This window comes from Zalophus californianus, chromosome 2, assembly GCF_009762305.2.
Source record: "Zalophus californianus isolate mZalCal1 chromosome 2, mZalCal1.pri.v2, whole genome shotgun sequence".
Classification (NCBI taxonomy): domain Eukaryota; kingdom Metazoa; phylum Chordata; class Mammalia; order Carnivora; family Otariidae; genus Zalophus; species Zalophus californianus.
In genome coordinates, this window is record NC_045596.1 from 114,982,823 (window position 1) to 115,004,659 (window position 21,837).

The following is a 21,837-nucleotide window of genomic DNA, read 5'->3' on the forward strand; positions in this document are numbered from 1 at the left end:
TTCTCCCCCTCTCCCTCCCTATTTTCTTTCTTTTAAGAAATACTACAGGGCACCTGGGTGGCTCAGTCATTAAGTGTCTGCCTTCAGCTCAGGTCATGATCCCAGGGTCCTGAGATCAAGCCCCACATCGGCCTCCCTGCTCAGAGGGAAGCCTGCTTCTCCTTCATGAACCAACCCTGCTAGCTTCAAATTTTTCTTCTGCAGCTTCCTTACCTCTTAGCATTCATAAAATTGAAGATACTTAGGACCTTGCTCTAGATTAGACTTTGGCTAAGAGAATGTTGTGACTGGCTTGATCTTCTATCCAAACTACTCAAACTTTTTTCATATCAGCAATAAAACTGTTTTGATTTCTTATTATTTTTGTGCACTGGAATAGTACTTTTAATTTCCTTTAAGATGTTTTCCTTCGCATTCACAACTTGGCTAACTGTTTAGTGAAAGAGGCCTTGCTTTCAGCCTATCTTGGCTTTTATATTCTTTCCTCACTAAACTTAATCATTTCTAGTTTTTTATTTAAAATGAGAGACATGTGACTCTTCATTTAAACTCTTAGAGGTCATTGTATGTTTATTAATTGGCCTAACTTCAGTATTGTGTCTCAGGAAATAGGGAGGCTTGTGGAGAAGGAGAGAGGTGAGGGCTGAGGAATAGCTGGTTGCTGGAGCAGTCAGAACACACACATTTATCAATTAAGTTCCCCAGGTTATATGAGTAGGGTTCATGGAGCCCCAAAACAGTTACAATGGTAACATCAAAGATCACTAACCATAGATCACCATAACAATATAATAATAATGAAAAGTTTGAAATATTGTGAGAATTACCAAAATGTGACATAGACATAAAGTGAGCTGATGCTATTGAAAAAGTAATGTTAATAGACTTGCTCAATGCAGGGTTGCCAAAAACCTTCAATTTGTATAAAATGCAGCATCTATGAAGTGCAATAAAAGTGAAGCACAATAAAACAAGGTATTTCTGCATTTTAAAAAACTTTTTAGTTGGGGAAGTGCTTCATAAGCAAAATAAAAATTTTAGATGGAAAGATGCCATTTATGAAGAAAAACAATATTGATCCATGTAATTACAGATATCAATAATTTACTTTTTTTCATTGTTGTGTATTCACTGCACAAATGTAACATTTTGTCTATGGTTACTTACTTCTAGCTTTGGCTATTAGTAAAGCTATTACGAACATTTTTTTTTTACCTGTCTTTGGAGGACAAGTGCACTCATTTCACTTGAGAATCTATGTAGGAGGGGAATTGCTAGTTGTTTGGTAAGGACTGCCCAGTATCTCCCATGTAGTGGTGCTTGTTTATACTCTCACTAAGGATGCAAACAAATTTCACTTGCTACAGGAATCCTTGTCAACATTTGGTATTGGCAAACTCTCTCTTTTAACCATTGATGGATGCAGTTTAATTTGCATTTCCATGATTACTAATGATGTTGAGCACCTTTTATATAACTATTATCTGTTTTAATATATTCTTTTATAAGGTGTCTCAAGCCTTTTGCCCATTTACTATTTGGATTTTCCATTAATTTGTAGAGGTTCTTTATATAATCTGAATATAAATTCTTTTTCAGTTGTATGCATTGTAAATGCCTTCTAATCCATGACTTTCTTTTCATCTCTTAATGGTGTATTTTAATGAACAGAATGTCTTAAATTTAATGAAGCATCTCTTGATGACCTATTGCTGTGTAATTAGCTTTCATAGAAATCAGTAGCTTAAGACATTGTATTATTTATTTACAATTCTATAGTTTGGGAGGGCATGGTAGTCTCTGGCAGTTGGATTTCTTACTTGGCAACTCACTACCCATAGCACAAAAGCAGGAAAATGTCATGTGTTCCACATTCTATTAGTTAAAGCACATCACGGGGTTACAATTGTGCGAAGATATGTGTACAAAGATTCTCACTGTAGCATAGTTCGTATGAGCAAAATGCTAGAAATGAATAAAATGCACATTAATATAGGGCTAATTAAATGTATCCTAGTATATTTATATAATGAATATTCACTCTGCAGATGCTAAAATAATGAAGTAGATCTAATTTGATGATATGGAGCCAAAATACATATTATTTACTGAAAATAGAAAACTGCATAAGAGGAAATGTATGTCTAACATCTCCTTTTTGTTAAAAATATAATAGTTGTACAAATTTATAGTCAAATGATGGTAGGATGCACAAAATAATATTAACAATGTTTGCATATCAAAAAGAGTGCTGTGGAATCTTTTATAGAAAAGAATCTTTCCTGGGCACCTGGGTGGCTCAGTAGGCTGAACGTCTGCCTTCAGCTCGGGTCATGATCCCAGGGTCCTGGGATTGAGTCCCACATGGGATTCCTTGCTCAGCAGGGAGCCTGCTTCTCCACCTCCCTCTGCCTGCCACTCCCCCTGCTTGTGCTCTCTCTCTGACAAATAAATAAATAAAATCTTCTAAAAAAAAAGAATCTTTTATGTTCCTTTATATTTATCATATGCTCATGTTAATTTTCCATTAGACAATTAATAAAAATATATGAAAGTAACATTTCAACATAACATCAGCAAAGTAAATAGTGCCAATTTTGTGTGTCTATCATGAATATGTTGTTATTGTTGATTCTGTTTTGATGTAAAGCTTAAAGTTCTGCCTGTATATTTCTGAGTACATGAGAAGAAAACTGGATGGTGATAATAAAAATGAGATTCCCAGTAGAATTTCAACATAATCAGGAACACCCTCAAGCAAAATAAATTCTGAGAATTTTAAAAATGCTTTCAGAAACTCATAGATATCTTTGACAATAGTCTATAGATAAACTAAAATTTATATTGGATGCATGTAAAAATGTTCACAGATATTGCATAAATTTCATGATGCCACAGAATATGAGACAGAAGTGAATAGGGGACATTACCATATCTGCTAAGACAGCACCTGTCAGGAGTGCAGTGAATATTGGCCAATAAAGTCTTAAGGATTTTCTAGTTGCATATTTCATCTTTCTTTCCCTCTTATACAATTGTGTTTTCCAATTTATCATTTAATTTATCTTTATTAAAATGTCAGATCATTTCTTACTACAGAGTAGGCAAAACAGCTTTATGCTCTATCATAGAAACTTTAATTGTCATCATATACCTGATTTCTGAGTCAGTCCCAAATGTCAGCTCTGTAAAACTTATAAAACATTTGTTTTTCTCCTTGTTTTTGAGAATTTTCCAATAAGTAAACATCAATATTGATGAAATGTAGGGCCTCGTACTACTTTATTAATATATAGTTTTTTTATCATTTGAATATGGGGGTGGGAGGCCACAAGAAAGCAGGGATGTATTACTGATAAATTTTTAAAATACAGAAAATCTGAAACGTGACTTGGTATTCAAATAAAATTGTTGAAAATGCAGATTTGAAAGGTAACCAAAGCCATAAGTTTAGCCTGGAGCACAGCCCCTAGGCAAGCTAGGAGGGAAAAAAAAGGGCTTCTGTGGACTTGCCTGTAGGCAAAGTTTTTTGTTACAGCTGCTTGCAGAAGCAGCTGAGGCACCAACCAGACTCTATAAGCAATTGCAAAATGCTAAGGTCTGTTTACCCCTCTTTCTAATCTCTCTAGAATTGGGTAGGAAAAATAAAGTTATAGCCTTGAGGAAAGAAAAGTTCACATTCTACAGCTTTCAACTTTAGAAAGTCTGAGCCAGCACCTACATGTTGCAGAGGTTTTGATTACGAGTTAAGAAAAAAAAATCAATACTTTGATTCCTGTGATTCTTTGTGACTGCAATAACATTGCACTCACTTGCTTTAGGATGAATAAAGTCATTATTGCAGGTGAGTGAACCAGAAAAATCCAAACTGAAAGCCAGACCTAAATTATTGCATAAAGTCAAATGTCAAAATGAATTTTTTGCTTTTTTTTTTGCTTCATGTATTTTATTTACTGTAGTAAACATATAGAATATGAAAACACAAATGTCACGTGTCTTCTCTTCACTAAAAAGAATGTGCTGTAGCCCCACACTATTGAAAAGAGCATTGGTAAAATGATGTTGCTACTATAACTTAAACAATGAAACAGAGTTTTGATGTTATTTAATGGATAACATTGATATTTAATGTGGACAACAGTCTATTTTATGCTTTGGTTACTCTGTATTACAAATGGGGAAACCAATGATATTGAGAACTGAGAGAAATAACAAATTACGAAAATAATAATTATGCAATCTTTAAACACAAAGCACAAAGGCAAATGTATTAACAGCAGCTTCATGAAATATGTAGAGGCTCGTGAAGGCACACAGGGAATTGCCTAGTTCTGAATTGTATAACCATGTGTAAGCACATTACTCCCATGGGTAATAAGATACTCCTCAAGGTATCACTGTAAATATTTAAATCATATATTCAATCCCTAGGATAAAAGCAAGTATAAGAGACAATGCAAAAATGTTTTTCACCTTTGGCACCTAAGAATGTATGTTCTTTTATCTTATTATTTATTTTAGACAATGTATGTCATCAGTGAGGGTAAAAAATAAAGACTAGGAATAACTGAAGTCATTAAAGTAATATCAAGTTCTCACTTTCTATTAATATTTTTCTATATTTCATTAATAATATTATCACTTGTGACTTTTTGCTTTACCTATATTTATGTTCTGAAAGAATCCAGGACTATCATTTCTTAAAAACACACACACACACACACACACACAAACAGGAAATTACAAAATCTCTTGAGGAAGAAAAAAAGAACATTTATTACAAAAACCAATGCCCAATGCAGTTCTACAAACCAAAAAACCTATGAAAATCTCCAATTTTATGAGTCTGTAGATAAGTTAAAATGAACATGAGCCGTGAAAGAATAAAAGAAAGCACAGAGAATAGAGAAATGTAAAAATTAGAAAATGGGCACTGAATGTACATAAAAGCTGAAATTTATTGAAAATTTTGTTAGCGCTATGCATTATGCCTTGAATATGTAATGTCCAAGTCCCTCCAAGGGGGAGGGTGGGTTATTATTATATAATTATGTACCTAGGGAAAACTGTTTAATAAATTCACTAACCAGCCTTCAGTTTCTTCGGCCAGTAGGGGGCAGCACTGGCACTTAAGGGCAAGTCTTGACTCCAGCACACTTGGATTCCTTGCTGCTGGGCTGTCCCTCAAGTTTAAGGGAAAGCTCTTTAGTTTATTAGGAAGGCAGGAAGAATCTGATCTGGGCATTATTTGACAACAAAACTCTGATGAATTTTGTAGAAGGATACTGAGAGATGTTGCAGATAAAGTCACTAAAGGAGTTGTATTACTGTTGCAAAAATCATGGAGAAGAGAAAGAAGGAAAGATGTAGCTTGTGTTTTAAATAAAAAGAATAGATTCTGTAAATTATAAACAGATGTGATTATATAGATCTTTGGTAAGTTTCTAGAATTAGATATTTAAAATTTGTGTGCTTAGAAAATTAAACCATTAATCACTAGATGTACTAATGGGTTCATTTAGTAAATGTCATTACAATTAATCTAATTGCCTCTTTTCAGTTATGTGGAATTAGCATGGCATTTATGGAGGTTTTCCATATAACCTACTGGATAGGAAAAGAAATGTGGGTGATGCAGAGAATTTTATAGAGAAATTTTTTCAAAACATTTTAACCAATAATATGAAAATATATTAAATACATTTTATAAAATTTGCAAATAACAGGAAGTGGTCATTAGTGAAGTAACTAGAATCTAAAGAAATATAATGTAATAAAGCAATTCATCTGCTGGGATGAACTTGAAAGTGGGTAAATGTAAACTTACATTTGGTTCTAAACAGGATGGAAGAAAATGGGAGTTTGATTAGGCAACAATACCTAGGAAGTAAGGAGGCATGGCATCAGAATATTTGTTAGTAAGCTCAATATCAGTCTCAAGTAATTGTCAACATTGGTATAATGTACCAACTCATATACCAAATACAATGCTAGTTTACATTAATAGAAACATAGTTGTGTTAGATTGAAGAATTTAAGAATATTGATTTGGGTTGAAAATAACCAAAACCTTTCTCATTGTAGAGTTATCCAAAAATGAAAGGAATTACCTCTGGAGTTTGGGTATTCTCAATTATTGTAGTTCTCAAAAATGCAAACTTTGGTGAGAATATATCTAAATATAGCAGGGATATATAAATATCCACCCATACTTATGTCAGGCACTTTAGAAGTAATCACTTATATACAATTGCTATGCTATGTTTAGATATTTAAGCAGCATAGTACAGTGTAAGAGTTCTCAAAATGTTAGATCTCAGAATCCCTTTAAACTTTTTAAAAATCTTGAGGACTCCAAAAAGATTTTTTTTTAAGAAATGTAGGTTATAGCTATAAATATTTATCATATAAGAAACTAAAGTAATTAAAATAAAAACTTAGAAAACTACAGACACAAAACTGTGATACTGGAATGTACAATATGGTCTAGCTTAAATTAAAAAAGATCTCCCAAAGTTAAAAAAAATAAAAGGCTAAAATAAAAATTTAAAAACATATCTGTATTAATTCAATTAAATATAATAATAAACCTATTTAACATAAATAACATTTTATGAGAAGTAGCCATATTATTCCAAAACAAAAAAAAATGACAAAAGTAGCATTTTTGCAAATCTGTTAATGGATGATCCATTTGAAGAGAGCTGGATTATCATATCTGCTTTCATATTCAATCTGTTTTGTTCTTTGGTTGAAATACATGAAGAAAATCTGGCCTCACACAAACATACAGATGAAAGAAAATAGCCTTTTCAGGTAATTATGTATTTTTCTTTAATATTATACCAAAACTCAGCAAATGGTAGCTTATTAAAGGTTATTTGCAAGGTGAAATCTAAAAGTATATCTATGAATTTTTTCTTCTCTGTTATAATAAAATCCTTTGATCTATTTTATATTTTGAAGGGTTGGATTGTCATGAATGATTCTGTAACATTATGTATTTTTTTTAAAGATTTTATTTATTTGAGAGAGAGAGAGAGAGAATGAGAGATAGAAAGCACGAGAGGGAAGAGGGTCAGAGGGAGAAGCAGACTCCCTGCCGAGCAGGGAGCCCGATGCGGGACTCAATCCCGGGACTCCAGGATCATGACCTGAGCCGAAGGCAGTCGCTTAACCAACTGAGCCACCCAGGCGCCCCTGTAACATTATGTATTAATCATTTGGAAAATCTTCGTTCACTTAGCTATGCAGAACTTCAAAGAGATAATTATTTTATTAGAGAGCTTTAAAAAATCACATTCATTTATACTATCACTTATCTCATCAGAGAAACCTGTGTATATTGGGAAGCTGTGAATTTTAGTGGTAGATACAAGCTTTTTAAATTTGAGACTTTGGGGCGCCTGGGTGGCTCAGTCGTTAAGCGTCTGCCTTCGGCTCAGGTCATGATCCCAGGGTCTTGGGATCGAGCCCCACATCGGGCTCCCTGCTCCGCGGGAAGCCTGCTTCGCTTCTCCCTCTCCCACTCCTCCTGCTTGTGTTCCCTCTCTCACTGTGTCTCTCTCTGTCAAATGGGTGGATAAAATCTTTAAAAAAAAAAAAAAATTGAGACTTTGAGCTCAAATTTTATTATTGACAATAGATACTATCAATAGTTTTCCTTGACATACCAAGTTTACTGAATTCAGTTTTTGAGAAAATAGCTGCAAAATACCCCAAGTCTGGATAACCTTAGTTTGTATGACTATTGTTTTTTATTGCTATTGTTTTTATAAGATTATTTATTTGAGAGAGAGAGAGAGAAAGACAAGGGAGTGCAAGTGGAGGGAGGGGAAGAGGGAGAGAAACGCCAAGCCTGCACTGTATGCTGAGCGCAGAGCCCAACATGGGGCTCAGAGGACTCTTGAGATTATTACCTGAGCAGAAACTAAGTCAGATGCTTAACTGACTGAACCACCCAGGTGCCCGTGACTGTTGTTTTTATAGTTAAAAAAAAAATGGCATTTTGGTGAAAAAAGTGGCATTTCAGTTCACAACTCAAACAGCTGCTCATTGTTTGTTTACTGACAACCACAATATTATAATATTTAGCTTTTTAATATGTATTTTCTATTTAGTCATACAGATAAAAAAGATGTACTATCACAAATAGAGATTTAAAAAAATAATTATTGGGCGCCTGGGTGGCTCAGCCGTTAAGCGTCTGCCTTCTGTTCAGGTCATGATCCCAGGGTCCTGGGATCGAGCCCCACATCGGGCTCCCTGTTCAGCGGGGAGTCTGCTTCTCCCTCTCCCACTCCCCCTATTTGTGTTCCCTATCTCGCTGTCTGTCTCTCTGTTGAAAAATAAATAAAATCTTTTAAAAAAATGCATGGTGATGATAAATATAATGACCACCAGTACACTTTGATGCTACAGCCTTGATTCATGCAAAGATGCCAATAGTTTTTCCTATGTTTTGTTGTTTTTCCTTTTTGCATCATCACTTCAAAGGCAACACAGTAAAAACTATATAATCTCAGTATTATTTTGAAAATAATTTTGACCTTACAAACTCTGAAAATTCTCTGGGAACCCTAGGGTTCTGCAGAACTCATTTTGAGAACCTGTTGGTATATTGATTAAAAATGTGAGTCAGAGAGTTTTACTGCCTGTGTATGAATCACAGCTTTGACTCTGTGACTGTGAACAAATAATGTCTCTTTGTCTTATTTTATTCATTTGTTAAATGGAGATGACAATAGTGCTTACCACATAGGGTTTTGCAAAAATTAGAAGTAGTTGATATAAACAATTTTTCTTAGCTCTTAGGCCTAGAGTTAATAAAGCACACCACCAGTCTATTAAACTGGATCGAATTACTCTACATACTATTCCATAATTGTACTGCTATATTTTTGTAATATTTAATAATTTAAACTTTCCACTTCTGTGAAAGATTTTTCTATGAGACAAAAAATTGTGACAGTTTACCTGAAGGTGATTTTCTAAAGAAACAGTAATCCCCTGCTTTGATTTTATTTTATTTGAAAAACAAATCAATTTCTTTTTTTCCTCACATATAGCACTTCCAAACATCTTTACTACGTATTTTTTACTTTTTAATATATTTGACTTATATAAAATTTAAGGTGTACAACATGTCAATTTGATATACTTATATACTACCATCATAGGGATAATTAGGATGGCTCTCATATCATATAATTATCATTTCTTTTTAGTGTTTAGAATAACCGAGGTAAATTTAGTCTCCTAGCAAGTTTGATGATTCTAATACAATATTGTTGTCTATATTCACTATACTATGCATTAAAACTCTAGGACTTCTTTACTCTTATATGTGTTCCTATCCCCTCACCTTCCAACCCCTGGTAACTGCCATTTTACTCTGTTTTTTTGAGTTTGGTTTTTTTGGATTATACATATAAGTGACATCATACAGTATTTATCTTTCTCTCATTCAGCATAATGTCCTCAAGTTCCATCCATGTTGTGACTTTTTTTAAAGATTTTAATTTTTTGAGAGAGAGCGAGAGAGAGCACAAGTGGGGGGGGAAGGACAGAGGGAGAGGGAGAAGCAGACTCCCCACTGAGCAGGGAGCAGGGAGCCCAATGTGGGGGCTCAATCCTAGGACCCCAAGATCATGACCTCAGCTGAAGACAGATGCCTAACTGACTGAGCTATCCAGGTGCACCTCCATCCATGTTGTAACAAATGGCATTATGTTCTTATTTCTCATGACTGATTAATATTTCATTATATATGTATATATATATCACATTTTGCTGTCCATTAATCAGTTGATGGGCACTTATGTTATTTCATTTCTTAGCCATTGTGAATAATGCTTCAATAAACATGAAAGTGCATGCATCTCTTTGATACCCTGCTTTCATTTCCTTTGGGCCTATACCCAGAAGAGGGATTGCTGGATCATATGATAGATCTATTTTTAATTTTTTGAGGAACTTCCAATTGGCTGACCAATCTACATTCCCACTAACAGTGTATAAGGGTTCCCTTTTCTTCACATTATCAGCAACACTGTTATCCCTTGTCTTCTTTATGATAGCCATTCTAGCAGATGTGTGGTGATACCTCATAGTGGTTTTGATTTTCATGTCCCTGATTAGTGATTTTGAGCACCTTTTATGTACCTGTTGGCTATTTTAATGTCTTCTTTCAAGAATTCTCTATTTAGTTCCTCTGCCTATTTATAATCGGATTGTCTATTGAATGGTATGAGTTCTTTATATATTTTGGATATTAACCCCTCATCTGATTCCACCTCATTTCATTTTTCTTTTGCTCTAGAGAAGCTTTTTTTTTTTTTTTTTGAGAGAAAGAGAGAGGGCGAGGGAGGAGGGCAGAGAGAGAAAAAATCTTAAGCAGGCCCCACACCCAGCATGGAGCCCAACATCAGGCTTGATCTCACAACCTTGAGATCATGACCTAAGCCAAAATCAAGAGTCGGATGCTTAACCAACTGAGCCACTCAGATGCCCCAGAAGCTTTAAAGTTTTATATAGTCCCATTTGTTGATTTTTCCTTCTGTTGTTTGTGCTTTTGGTATCATATCTAAAATCATTGCCCAGACCAATGTCAAGGAGCTTCCTCCCTATATTTTATTCTAGGAGTTTTATGGTATCAGGTCTTATGTTTAACTCTTTAATCCATTTTTAGTTAATTTGTGACTAGTGTAAGATAGGGATCCAATTTTGTTGTTGTGCACGTGTTTATCCAGTTTCCCAGCACCAATTGTTAAAACAATTATCCTTTCCCCATTGGATGTTCTTGGCTCCCTTATTGAATATTAACTGACTGTGAATGCAGGGGTTTAATTCCAGGCTCTTTATTGTTCCATTGATCTATGTGCCTATTTTTATGCAAGTGCCATACAATTATAATTACTATAGATTTGTAATATAGTTTGAAAATTCAGGAACATGATGCCTCTGGCTTTGTTCTTTCTCTGGATTGCTTTAGGCTATTTGGGGTCTTTTGTGGTTCTATACAAATTTTAGGATTGTTTGTTTTATTTCTGTGAAGAATGCTTTGGAATTTTGATAGGGATTGTGTTGAATCCATGGCTTTGGGTAGTATGGACATTGTAATATAGTGGTTCTTCTGATCCACTAAAACTGGATGTCTTTCCATTGTTTGTGTCATCTTCAGTTCCTTTCAACACACTCTTGGAGCTTTCACTTACAGATCTCTTACTTCTTGATTAAATTTATTCCTAGGTATCTTACTGGTTTTGATGCTATTGTTAATGGGATGGGGTTCTTTTTATTTCCTTTTCAGATGTTTCATTAGTGTATAGAAATGTAACTGATTTCTGTATATTGATTTCATATCCTGCAACGGGATTGATTTTGTTGATTACTTCCAACAGTTTTTTGGTTTTATCTTTGAGATTTTCTATATACAAAATAATATCTGCAAATAATGACAAATTTACTTCTTTCTTTCCAGTTTGGATGACTTTTATTTCTATGTCTTGCCTGGAACTTCCAGTACTATATTGAAAAAGAGCAACGAGAATGGATATCCTTGTCTACTTCCTGATCTTAGAGGAAAAACTTTTAATAGTTCATCCTTGAGTATAATGCTACCTGTGACTTTGTTGTATATCACCTTTATTATGTTGATGTGTTTTTTCTATACCTACAATCAGTTGAGGTATTTTTTTAGCATGAAAAGTTGTATTTTTATCACATGCTTTTTCTGCATCTATTAAGATGACCATGTGATTTTTATATTCCTTTTTATTAATGTGATGTATTACATTTATTCAGTAGCATGCATATGTTGAACCATACGTTTATCCCAGTGTTATATCTCACTTGGTCATGGTGTATAATTCTTTTAATACATTCTTGAATTTGGTTTGATAATATTTTGTTGAGAACTTTTGCATCTTTAATTTATCAGAGAGAGTGGTTTATAGTTTTCTTTTCTTGTAGTGTCCTTATCTGGCTTTGGTATCAGGGTAATACTGGTCTTGTAGAATGAGTTTGGAAGTGTTCTCTAATCTTCAAATTTTTGGAAGAGTTTGAGAAAGACTGTCATTAAATCTTCTTTAAATGTTTGATAGAATTAACCAGTGAAGCTGTCCTGTGGGGTTTTCTGTATTGGGAGGATTTTGATTACTGATTAATCTCTTTATTCATTATTGGTCTCTTCAGATTTTCTATTTATTCCTGACTCAGTCTCCAGTGGTTGTATGTTCCTAGGAATTTATTTATTTCTTCTAGATTATCTAATTTGTTGCATATAATTATTCATAGTAGAGTCTTATGATCCTATATATTTCTTTAGTAGCAGTTGTAATGTCTTCTCTTTAATTTCTAGTTTTATATTTGAATATTCTCTTTTTTTCTGAGTGTACCTAAAGATCTGTCAAATTTGTTTTTGAAAAACCAGCTCCTAGGGGCACCTGGGTGGCTCAGTCATTGAGTGTTTGCCTTCAGCTCAAGTGATGATCCCGGGGTCCTGGGATTGAGCCCCACATCGGGCTCCCTGCTCAGCGGGAAGCCTGCTTCTCCCTCTCCCACTCCCCCTGCTTGTGTTCCTGCTCTCGCTGTCTCTCTCTCTCTGTCAAATAAATAAATAAAATATTTTTAAAAAAAGAAAGAAAGAAAAGAAAAACCAGCTCTTAGTTTCATTGATCCTTTCTATTGTTTTTCTAGTCTCTAATTTATTTCCATTTTGATCTTTATTTCCTTCCTTCTGCTAACATTGGGCTTAACTTTTTTTTCTAGGTTTTTTTGAGATATAAAGTTAGGTATTTTGAGACCTTTCTAATTTTTTAGTATATGCCTTTATTACTATAAACCTTCCCCTCAGAAGGGTTTTTGCAACATCCCATAGGACTTGCTATGCTGTGTTTCCATTTTCATTTTATTTTATTTTTTTAAAGATTTTATTTATTTATTTTTGTGAGAGAGAGAGACAGCGAATGAGCGGGGTGGAGGGGCAGAGGGAGAAGCAGACCCCTGCTGAGCAGGAAGCCCAGTGTAGGACTTGATCCCAGGACCCTGGGATCATGATCTGAGCCAAAGGCAGACACTTAATCAACTGAGCCACCCAGGTGCCCTTCATTTGATTTCAGATATTTTATTTCCCTTTTGATTTCTTTGACCCATTGGTTGTTCAGAAGTGTCTTGTTTAGTTTATACATATTCGCAGATTTTCCATCTTTCCTCTTGTTGATTTCTAGTTTCATACCACCAGGGTCAGAAAAGATAGTTGGCATGATTCCAATCTTTTTAAATTTGCTAAGACTAATTTTGTGTCATTTCATATAATCTGTCCTGGAGAATATTACATGTGTGCTTGAGAGAATATGTATTCTGCTATTCAGTGAAATATTCTATATAAGTCTATTAAGTCCATTTGGTCCAAAGTATGGTTAAATTCCAATGTTTTCTTATTGCTTTTCTGTTCAGATGATGTATCCATTGCTGACAGTGAATATTGAAGTCCTCTATTATATTGTGTTCTTGTCTATTTCTCCCTTTAGATCTGTCAGTGCTTGTTTAATTTATTTATGTGTTCTGGTGTTGGATGTATGTGTGTGTATATCACACACACACATATGTAAATATATATATACATATATATATTTACAGTTGTTTTGTCTTCTAGATGGATTAAACACTCTATCATTATATAATGACTTTCTTTGTCTCTTGTTATTAGTTATGGTTTCAAGTCTATTTTATTTGATAGAAGTAGGGCTACCCCTCTTTTGGTTTCTACTTGCATTAAATATCTTTTTCTATTCCTTTTCTTTGGGCTTATGTGTGTCTTTAGAGCTGAAATGAGTCTCTTTAGGCAGCATATAGATGGGTCTTGTTTTTTATAACAGTCAGCCACTCTGTATCTTTTGATTGGAGAATTTGGTCCATTTACATTTAAAGTCATTTTTGAAAAGTACATACTTACTGCCATTTTGTTGTTTGGGAGCTGTTTTATCATTCCTCTATGTTCCTTTCTTCTCTTGCTGTCTTTCTTTGTAGTTTGATCTTTTTTGGTAGTAAGCTTAGATTATTTTTCTTAATTTTTTCTTTATCTACTAAAGGCTTTTACTTTGTTGTTACTATGAAATGTACATATAGGGGCGCCTGGGTGGCTCAGTCAGTTAAGTGTCTGCCTTTGGCTCAGGTCATGATCTCAGGGTCCTGGGATCAAGCCCCAGTTCGGACTCCCTGCTCAGCAGGGAGCCTACCTCTCCCTCTCCCTCTGACTTTGCTCCTTGCCCCACTTGTGTTCTCTCTCTCTCTCTTTCAAATAAATAAATAAAATATTTTAAAAAATTAAAAAAGAAACATATAACAACTTGTAAATGTAAAAATATATTTTAAGTTGATACCAGCTTAAGTTTCATAATATTCTAAGCTGTACATTTTACTCCCCTATTCTACATTTTATGTTTGTGATGTCACATTCTACATTCTTTACCTTGTTTATCCCTTGTTATTGTAGTTATAGTTATTTTTACTACTTTTGGCTATTAACCTTTATACTAGCATTATAAGTGATTAATCCACTACCTTTACTATATATTTACCTTTACTACTAAGATTTATACTTCATGTCTTTTCCTGTAACTAATTAACACCTTTTCTTCTCAGTTTAGAGAAATGGCTTTAATATTTCTTGTAAAACTCATTTAGTGATGATGAATTCCTTTATGTTTTGCTTGTCTGGGAAACCCTTTATCTCGCCTTCAATTCTGAATGATAACTTTGCCAGGTAGAGTGTTTGTTGGCTTCTTCTTTTCTTTCAGCACTTTGAATATGTTGTGCTGCTCTCTTCTGACTTGTAAAGCTTCTGCTGAAGAATCTGCTACAGTCTTACGGGGGGTTCCATTGTATGTAACAAGTTGTTTCTCCCTTGCTGCTTTTAAAATTCTTTCTTGTTTTTAACTTTTGACATTTTAACTATAAGGTGTGCATCTTTTTGGTTTCCTCATTTGGAACTTTGTGAGCTTCTTGGATCTGGATATTTGTTTCCTTCCAATGGTTAGGGAAGTTTTCAGCCGTTATTTCTTCATATATGTTTTCTGCCCCTTTCTCTCTCTCTTCTTCTGGGACCCTTATAATGCAAAATTAGTCCATCTGATTTTGTCCCACGGGTGTCTGAAGTACTTGTACTTTTTTTTTTTCATTTTTCTTTTAGCTGCTCTCATTAGGTAAGATCACTGCCCTGTTGGCAATTCCTGATTCTTTCATCTGCTTCATCTTGTCTGCTGTTGAGCCTCTCTAGTATATTTTTCAGTTCAATTATTGTATTCTTATGTTCCATGACTCCTATTTAGTACTTTCTTATATTCTGTCTCCTTATTGAAGTTCTCACTGTGTTCATCTATTCTTCTCCTGAGGTCACTTACACCTTTTTTAACCATTACCTTGAACTCTGTGTCAGGTAAGTTACTTATCTCCATTTCATTAATATTTTTTTCCCCTGTGGTTTTATCTTCTTTCATTTGGAATGTATTCCTCCATTACTTCATTTTGCTTGATTCTCTGTGTTGGTTTCTATCCATCAGATAAAACAGCCATGTCTCCTAGTCTTGGGTGAGTGGCCTCATGTAGAAAATTAGCAGTATCATTCAACCCTGCCCTAGATCTTGATTATCTCTCAAACCTTGGAGATTGTACAAGCAGTATATTTTATATTTTATGGCTCTGAATAGATGAGGATATGCCGAGACATGTCATTGTCCCAAAGGGAAAAGTCTGAGTCAGCACCTAGATTCAGGCTGCTGGAAGCCACTCCGGCAGCATTTTTTAACAAATGCAAGTACATACAGTCATTGGACTACGAGCATAAGGCCACTGGCCACTAGAGCCAGGTGGTCAGTAGGTATCTTCTGAATGGCAGTCACAAAATTCAGGGCACCAAGTGAGTTGTTAAGTTTCTTTCTGTGAGATACCTGGGAGCTATAGCAAGGCAGAGGAAAACTGCAAAGATGGCATCCATCAGTTTACATTCCCTGGGAGTCATTCCATAGACCCACCTAAAAATGTGCCACACCTGAAGCCTGTCCCTCAGGTCAAAGATTTACAACAAGCAAATAGACTTCTTTCACAGAAGGACTAGAGGTGTGTTTTGGTATGCTCTCTGTGCAGTGTCCTGTGCTGGGATTCCGTCAAGAACTGTCTCTTCAATTGTTTCAGTCCCATGTGACTCATGACCACAAGTCCCCTTGGCCTCCAGAGCCAGGCAATCATGGGGTGTCCTCTGGGCCCCAGCTAAAAAACCTGGGGAACCAAATGCATGTAAAAATTCCCATCTGGAAGATACTGGTGCTCTGGAGTATGGCAGATGGGGAGAGTGAATATGGAATCCACCAGCTAAAGCAAGGTAGATGGGGTACGTACATGTAGTGCTTAGAGAAAATAAAAAGGCCTAGAGTTTAAAAACAACAATGAAAAAAGATGGTACCCACTGGATACAATAAGACAGAGGGAGAATGTATAGATGGTGCCATGGAAATAGTGGAAGAAGAAGTGCCTACTGGCTGGAGACAGAATGAGAGTGCAAATAGGTTGCCCATCAACCAATAGGCTTCCAGATGTATGTTAAATTAGATGACTGCCCCTTAGGCTGATGCTTTATGATTAGCAAATGACCCTCTTTCACATAAAGTCCGGGTTCCTCACAATCACCTTCCTCTGCTCTGAGTCCCATAGCAGTGAGTTTGTGTGTGAGACCTTTAAGAGTAGTTTCTCAGTTTACCATAATCGTGGGTCTGGTGAATGCACGTTCCATTGGTTTTCAAAGCTAGATGTTTTGGGTTTTTGTCTCTCATGTGCAAGTCTTAAAGTTATGGTACCCAATGTGGGGCTCAAATCCTTTATTCCTCAGGGAGAAGCCCCAGCTTTTAAGTTCCCTTCCAAATGTGGGCTGTTATGGTGGGAATGAAGTATATGGTGACATTTTGCCCCAGCCTCTTTTACCTGCTTTGATGTGGACCTTCTTTTATATGCCCAATGTGTAAGAGTTTCTGAGCCAGTTATTGGGTTTTTTTTCAGAGGAAGTTTTTCCATATGTAGTTGCAGATTCAGTGTGTCCAGATTTGAGTTCAGGAACCTCCCATGTTACCGTCTTGAACCCAAATCCAGCATTTTGATTATTAAGATACAGACAGTTATCATATATGGAGGTACTAAGATCAGAAATAAGCCCTTGGCTCTATATGCCACCCAATAATAGCAATAAGATGATGGGAATGGCTATTTTTCATTATAAATTAAGTTATTTTTCACAATCACCTTTTGGTACACTAGGTCTAACCATACAAATATCTACAACCAACCAATTCTTTAATAGATTTTTCTTTCAAAACATTTTGAAGACCCAGGTTAAGTGTCCTTCAATAATACAAAATATCAACCCATGGTGTTATCACTTAACCATTTGGCATTTTATATAGGACTTTTTTTTAACATAGAATGAGTATTTCAATTACAGAAGTATGTTTTGCTTTTACAAAATAAAATTAAAGTAACACACATAATAGAAAGTTTGAAAATACTTTCAAAGTAAAGTTCTGCTTAATATACAGAGTTCCAAGCATCCCCCTGAAACATAAAAATGCTGGGAAATGTAACTAATTTAATTTTTACCTGTTTGGTTTTTTTCTGGATAATATAAACATTTTATACAAATGTAGAAATGTAACTGGTTGTTTTTACTTGTTTCCTTGTTTGTTTGTTTGTTTGTTTGTTTGTTTTTAAATCCAGATCACAATTGGGGCATAAAAGTGCTTGCATATTTTGACAAGGAATTGTCAATGTTCAGCCCTATTTGCTGGTAGAATTATATTCCTTAACTTGTCTTATTTATTTTTATTTATTTATTTTTTTTTTTAATTGAAGTATACTTGACTCACAATGTTGCATTCATTTCAGGTCTACAACATAATGATTTCACAGCTCTTTTTCTTATGCTATGCTCGCCACAAGCATAGCTACCATCTGTCACCACACAATGCTATTACAATACAATTGGCTATATTCATATGCTTTTATCCCCATGACTTATTCATTTCCGAACTGGAAGCCTGTACTTCCCACTCCCCTTTACCCATTTTGCTCATCCCTCCCACCTCCTAGCAACTATCAGCTGTTCTCTGTATATATAGGTCTGTTTCTGTTTCTTTAATTTGTTTTTTAGATTTCACAATAAGTAACATCATATAGTATTTGTCTTTCTCTGATTTATTTCACTTAGCATAATACCCTCGAGGTCCATCCTTATTGTTGCAAATGGCAAGATCTCATTCTTTTTTATGGCTAAGTAATATTCTGATATATATTTTACATATATATAATACATGTACATATTATATATATAATATATAAATATATATAATATTCTTTATCCATTCATCTATTGATGGACACTTAGGTTGATCCCATTGCTTGGTTATTGTAAATAATGCTACAAGAAACATAGGGGTACATATATCTTTTTGAATTAGTGGTTTTGTTTTCTTTGTAACTTCCTTTATTTTTAAATTAAAGTTAGCTTGCCTTTTATTCATGGTTTTATTTATGTTTTAATATATAAGTAAGCTAATATAAATTTTTATAACAAGCCTATGCTTGTTGTCTTGAAATTTAATACTCTCGGACAATAATTTAATGAAATTAAATCCTCCATATTCATTATAAACCAAAGAAAGAAGACTATGAAAAATCAGAGTCTCTGTATGTCTGAGCAAGAAATACTCATGTCATGTGCAAAGAAAAATAAGTAACACAATTACTAAGTATAAAAATATTTACAAGTGAGAGAAGCTTTTCCTTGTGATGAGTAAATTAAGATGGAATGGAGAGGCAGGAGTTGGAAAAGAGAGGCAGAAGGAAAAGAGGAAGAGCAAAAATTATAACTACTTCTGAGCTCTCCTTTGACCAAAGCTGATCTTACTCTTCTTTCCTGGATGTCTGACAAAAAGAGGTCTCTTAGGGCACGTGGGTGGCTTAGTCAATTGGGTGTCCAATTCTTTTTTCTTCTTTTAAGATTTTATTTATTTATTTGACAGAGACACAGCAAGAGAAGGAACACAAGCAAGGGAAGTAAGAGAGGGAGAAGCAGAGTTCCCACTGAGCAGGGAGCCCAATGCGGGGTTCGATCCCAGGACCCCACGATCATGACCCAAGCTGAAGGCAGATGCTTAGTGACTGAGCCACCCAGGCACCCCTAGATGTCCAATTCTTGATCTCAGCTCAGGTCTTGATCTCAGTGCGGTGAGTTCAAGCCCTGCACTGGGCTCCATGCTGGGCATGGAGCCTACTTAAAAAAAAAAAAAAAAAAAAAAGAAGAAGAAGAAGAAGAAGTCTCTTATTTTAGAAAATGGAATTTGAGAGAGAATAATCCATTAAGATCAACAGCATCCTCTTTCACAATTCCCAGAATTAGGAGGAATCAGAATGGGAATAGGAACCTCTTATATAGTTTGAAGATTTAAGTGTAAAGACTTCAAATCAAGAAAGGTTAAATATTAGGAAATAAGAGTTTTGACTGATCAAAAACAAAAGTTACAGAAGAAATGTAGAAGTGTGGGACCATCTGAATAGGATGTTATGGTGGGGTACAGTCAACTAGAGAACAATAAAGTAAAAGTTACTGAAGATACTGGAGATGAACAGATTTAGAATATATAAATGAGATTGAAATAACCCTCCTATTTTGTCTAGGGCCCATCTGCTTTGAGGCTTTGTACCACTTTTTAAATATTCTCATAGGTTTTCCTTTCCATTTATAAATACTTATATTTTAATTCTGAAATACTTCCAACATAAAGCACTTAAAGCAAGCTGTGCCAAACTAGGGGGACCAACTAGATTACAAAAGTTATGAGAAAGAATCTCAGGTGGGTTCAAGGTTGTTGTTATTAGAGAACCAGCAGAAGCTATAAAAAGTGTTAATGAGGAAAGAATCAACATGATTGAAAGCTGCTCCCCAATTTTTTCCCAGAGCCTCAGGGAGGTGCACGTGAATTTTGGTCAGGACAACCTGTGTGGTGGGAAGAATTCACTGGAACTGAAGAGCCCAGAATCAGGGACTTGAAGCTTTATTCTGCCTTGTATGTAATCTACTAGTCTTATTTTATCTAAGTTTCTCATCATTCAGCCATTCTTCATCATTCATAAATCAGTATAGATCAATATAGACAAAGTAGACAATGAAAATTCTATACACTCCAAAGATTTCTTTTCTCATTGACCCCTTAAAGAAGGTTTTAATGCTATAGACTTGCATTTTAGTTTGGTGACATCCTATCACACAGAGCCACCTAGATGACATCTACAATTATTTTCTTAGTCACCTAGTCATAGAAAGTTTCTATGAGGCCATTTATAAGAGTTGAAAAACAAATGGTAATAAAACAGGGTGAATATGTGCACTGGGAGTGCAAGCTTTCTGGTCATGCAACTTATTTATGTCTTTGGGACCTGCTTGGGCCCACATCCTTTTTAGGCTTTGGGGATTCAGTAGTGACATATGGAGTTTTCCTTTTAGGAGATGTAGACTAAACAAAAATTAAAAGAACATATTTTATGTGCAATAGTAAGTGCTAAAGAGAAAACTAAAGCAGGTATATGAAATGATGAGTTAGTAAGGGTTGTAATTTCATACAGATGGTAAGGGAAGGTGATACTTAAGTGAATGAAAAAGGAGGTAAAGGAAGATGCTATGTGGATATCTAGGAGAAGAATTTTCCATGCAGAGAGAACCTGTGCTGAGGTAGAAGCATGCCTACAATACTAGAGGGTGTCTATGTGATTGAAGTACAGGTCTAATATGTATCTCCAATCACTCTCACAAAAAGAGAAGAGCAGAAAATTATGAGAATGACTGCTGATGATAGCCTAATTATTTATTTACAAGCTTTTAAGCTTTTATTTCTCTGTGAGAATTAGGTAGCTTTGAGCAAAAATGTGACATCATTTGACTTACACTTAAGTAGGATCATACAAACTTAAATATTCAGAATAGATTGAAGAGGATCAAGGACAGAAGCAGGGGATCGAGTTAGGATGCTGTTGTAATGATCTGGGATAATGACAATGGTAGCTTGGACTAGGGTGGTTAGTGGTGCAGGTAGTGAGCCATGGTTAGACCCTTGAGCCAATAGGACTTTTTGATAACTTAGATGTGTGTTTGTGTGGGGTTTGTTTGTTTGTTTTTTGTTTTGTTTTGTTTTAGGTGTGGTTTATAAGAGAAAAGCAATGTCTTGGAGACCTGGAAGGAACTAAAATGGGGAATACTGTGAGAGCCAGACTGGAGGGATGCTAATTTAGGATACTATGTAGGTAGTTGTATATATGATATATATGGGATATATATATGGGATAGAAATTGGGAACTTTCAGCATGGAGCTATATAAAGATTGAAAAGTATGGGACTGTATGATATCAAGTGAGGGAGTAATCTACAGAGGAGTAGTAGTTTGCAGTCTGAGCCATGGGTGGTCCAGTGTTAAGAAGTCAGAGACAGGAGGAAGAACAAGCCTAAGAGCATGAGACACAGTACCAGTGAAGAAGCTAGAGAAATCCAGGAGTGTGTGCATCTCAAAAGAGTGTTAAGGAAGAGTGATTGGAGATACATATTAGACCTTTACATTTCATCCTCCACATTTTGTAATCTCCATATTGATCATCTAGTTATTACTCTTCTAAATTCTGAATAATTTCCTCAGAGGCAATACAGGAGAGTAGTTTGGATAGCACAGATGACAGAGCCAGTCTGCTTGTCACCAACAAATTCCGGCCATCTGGGATATACTAATGAATATTCTTGCAGTAAT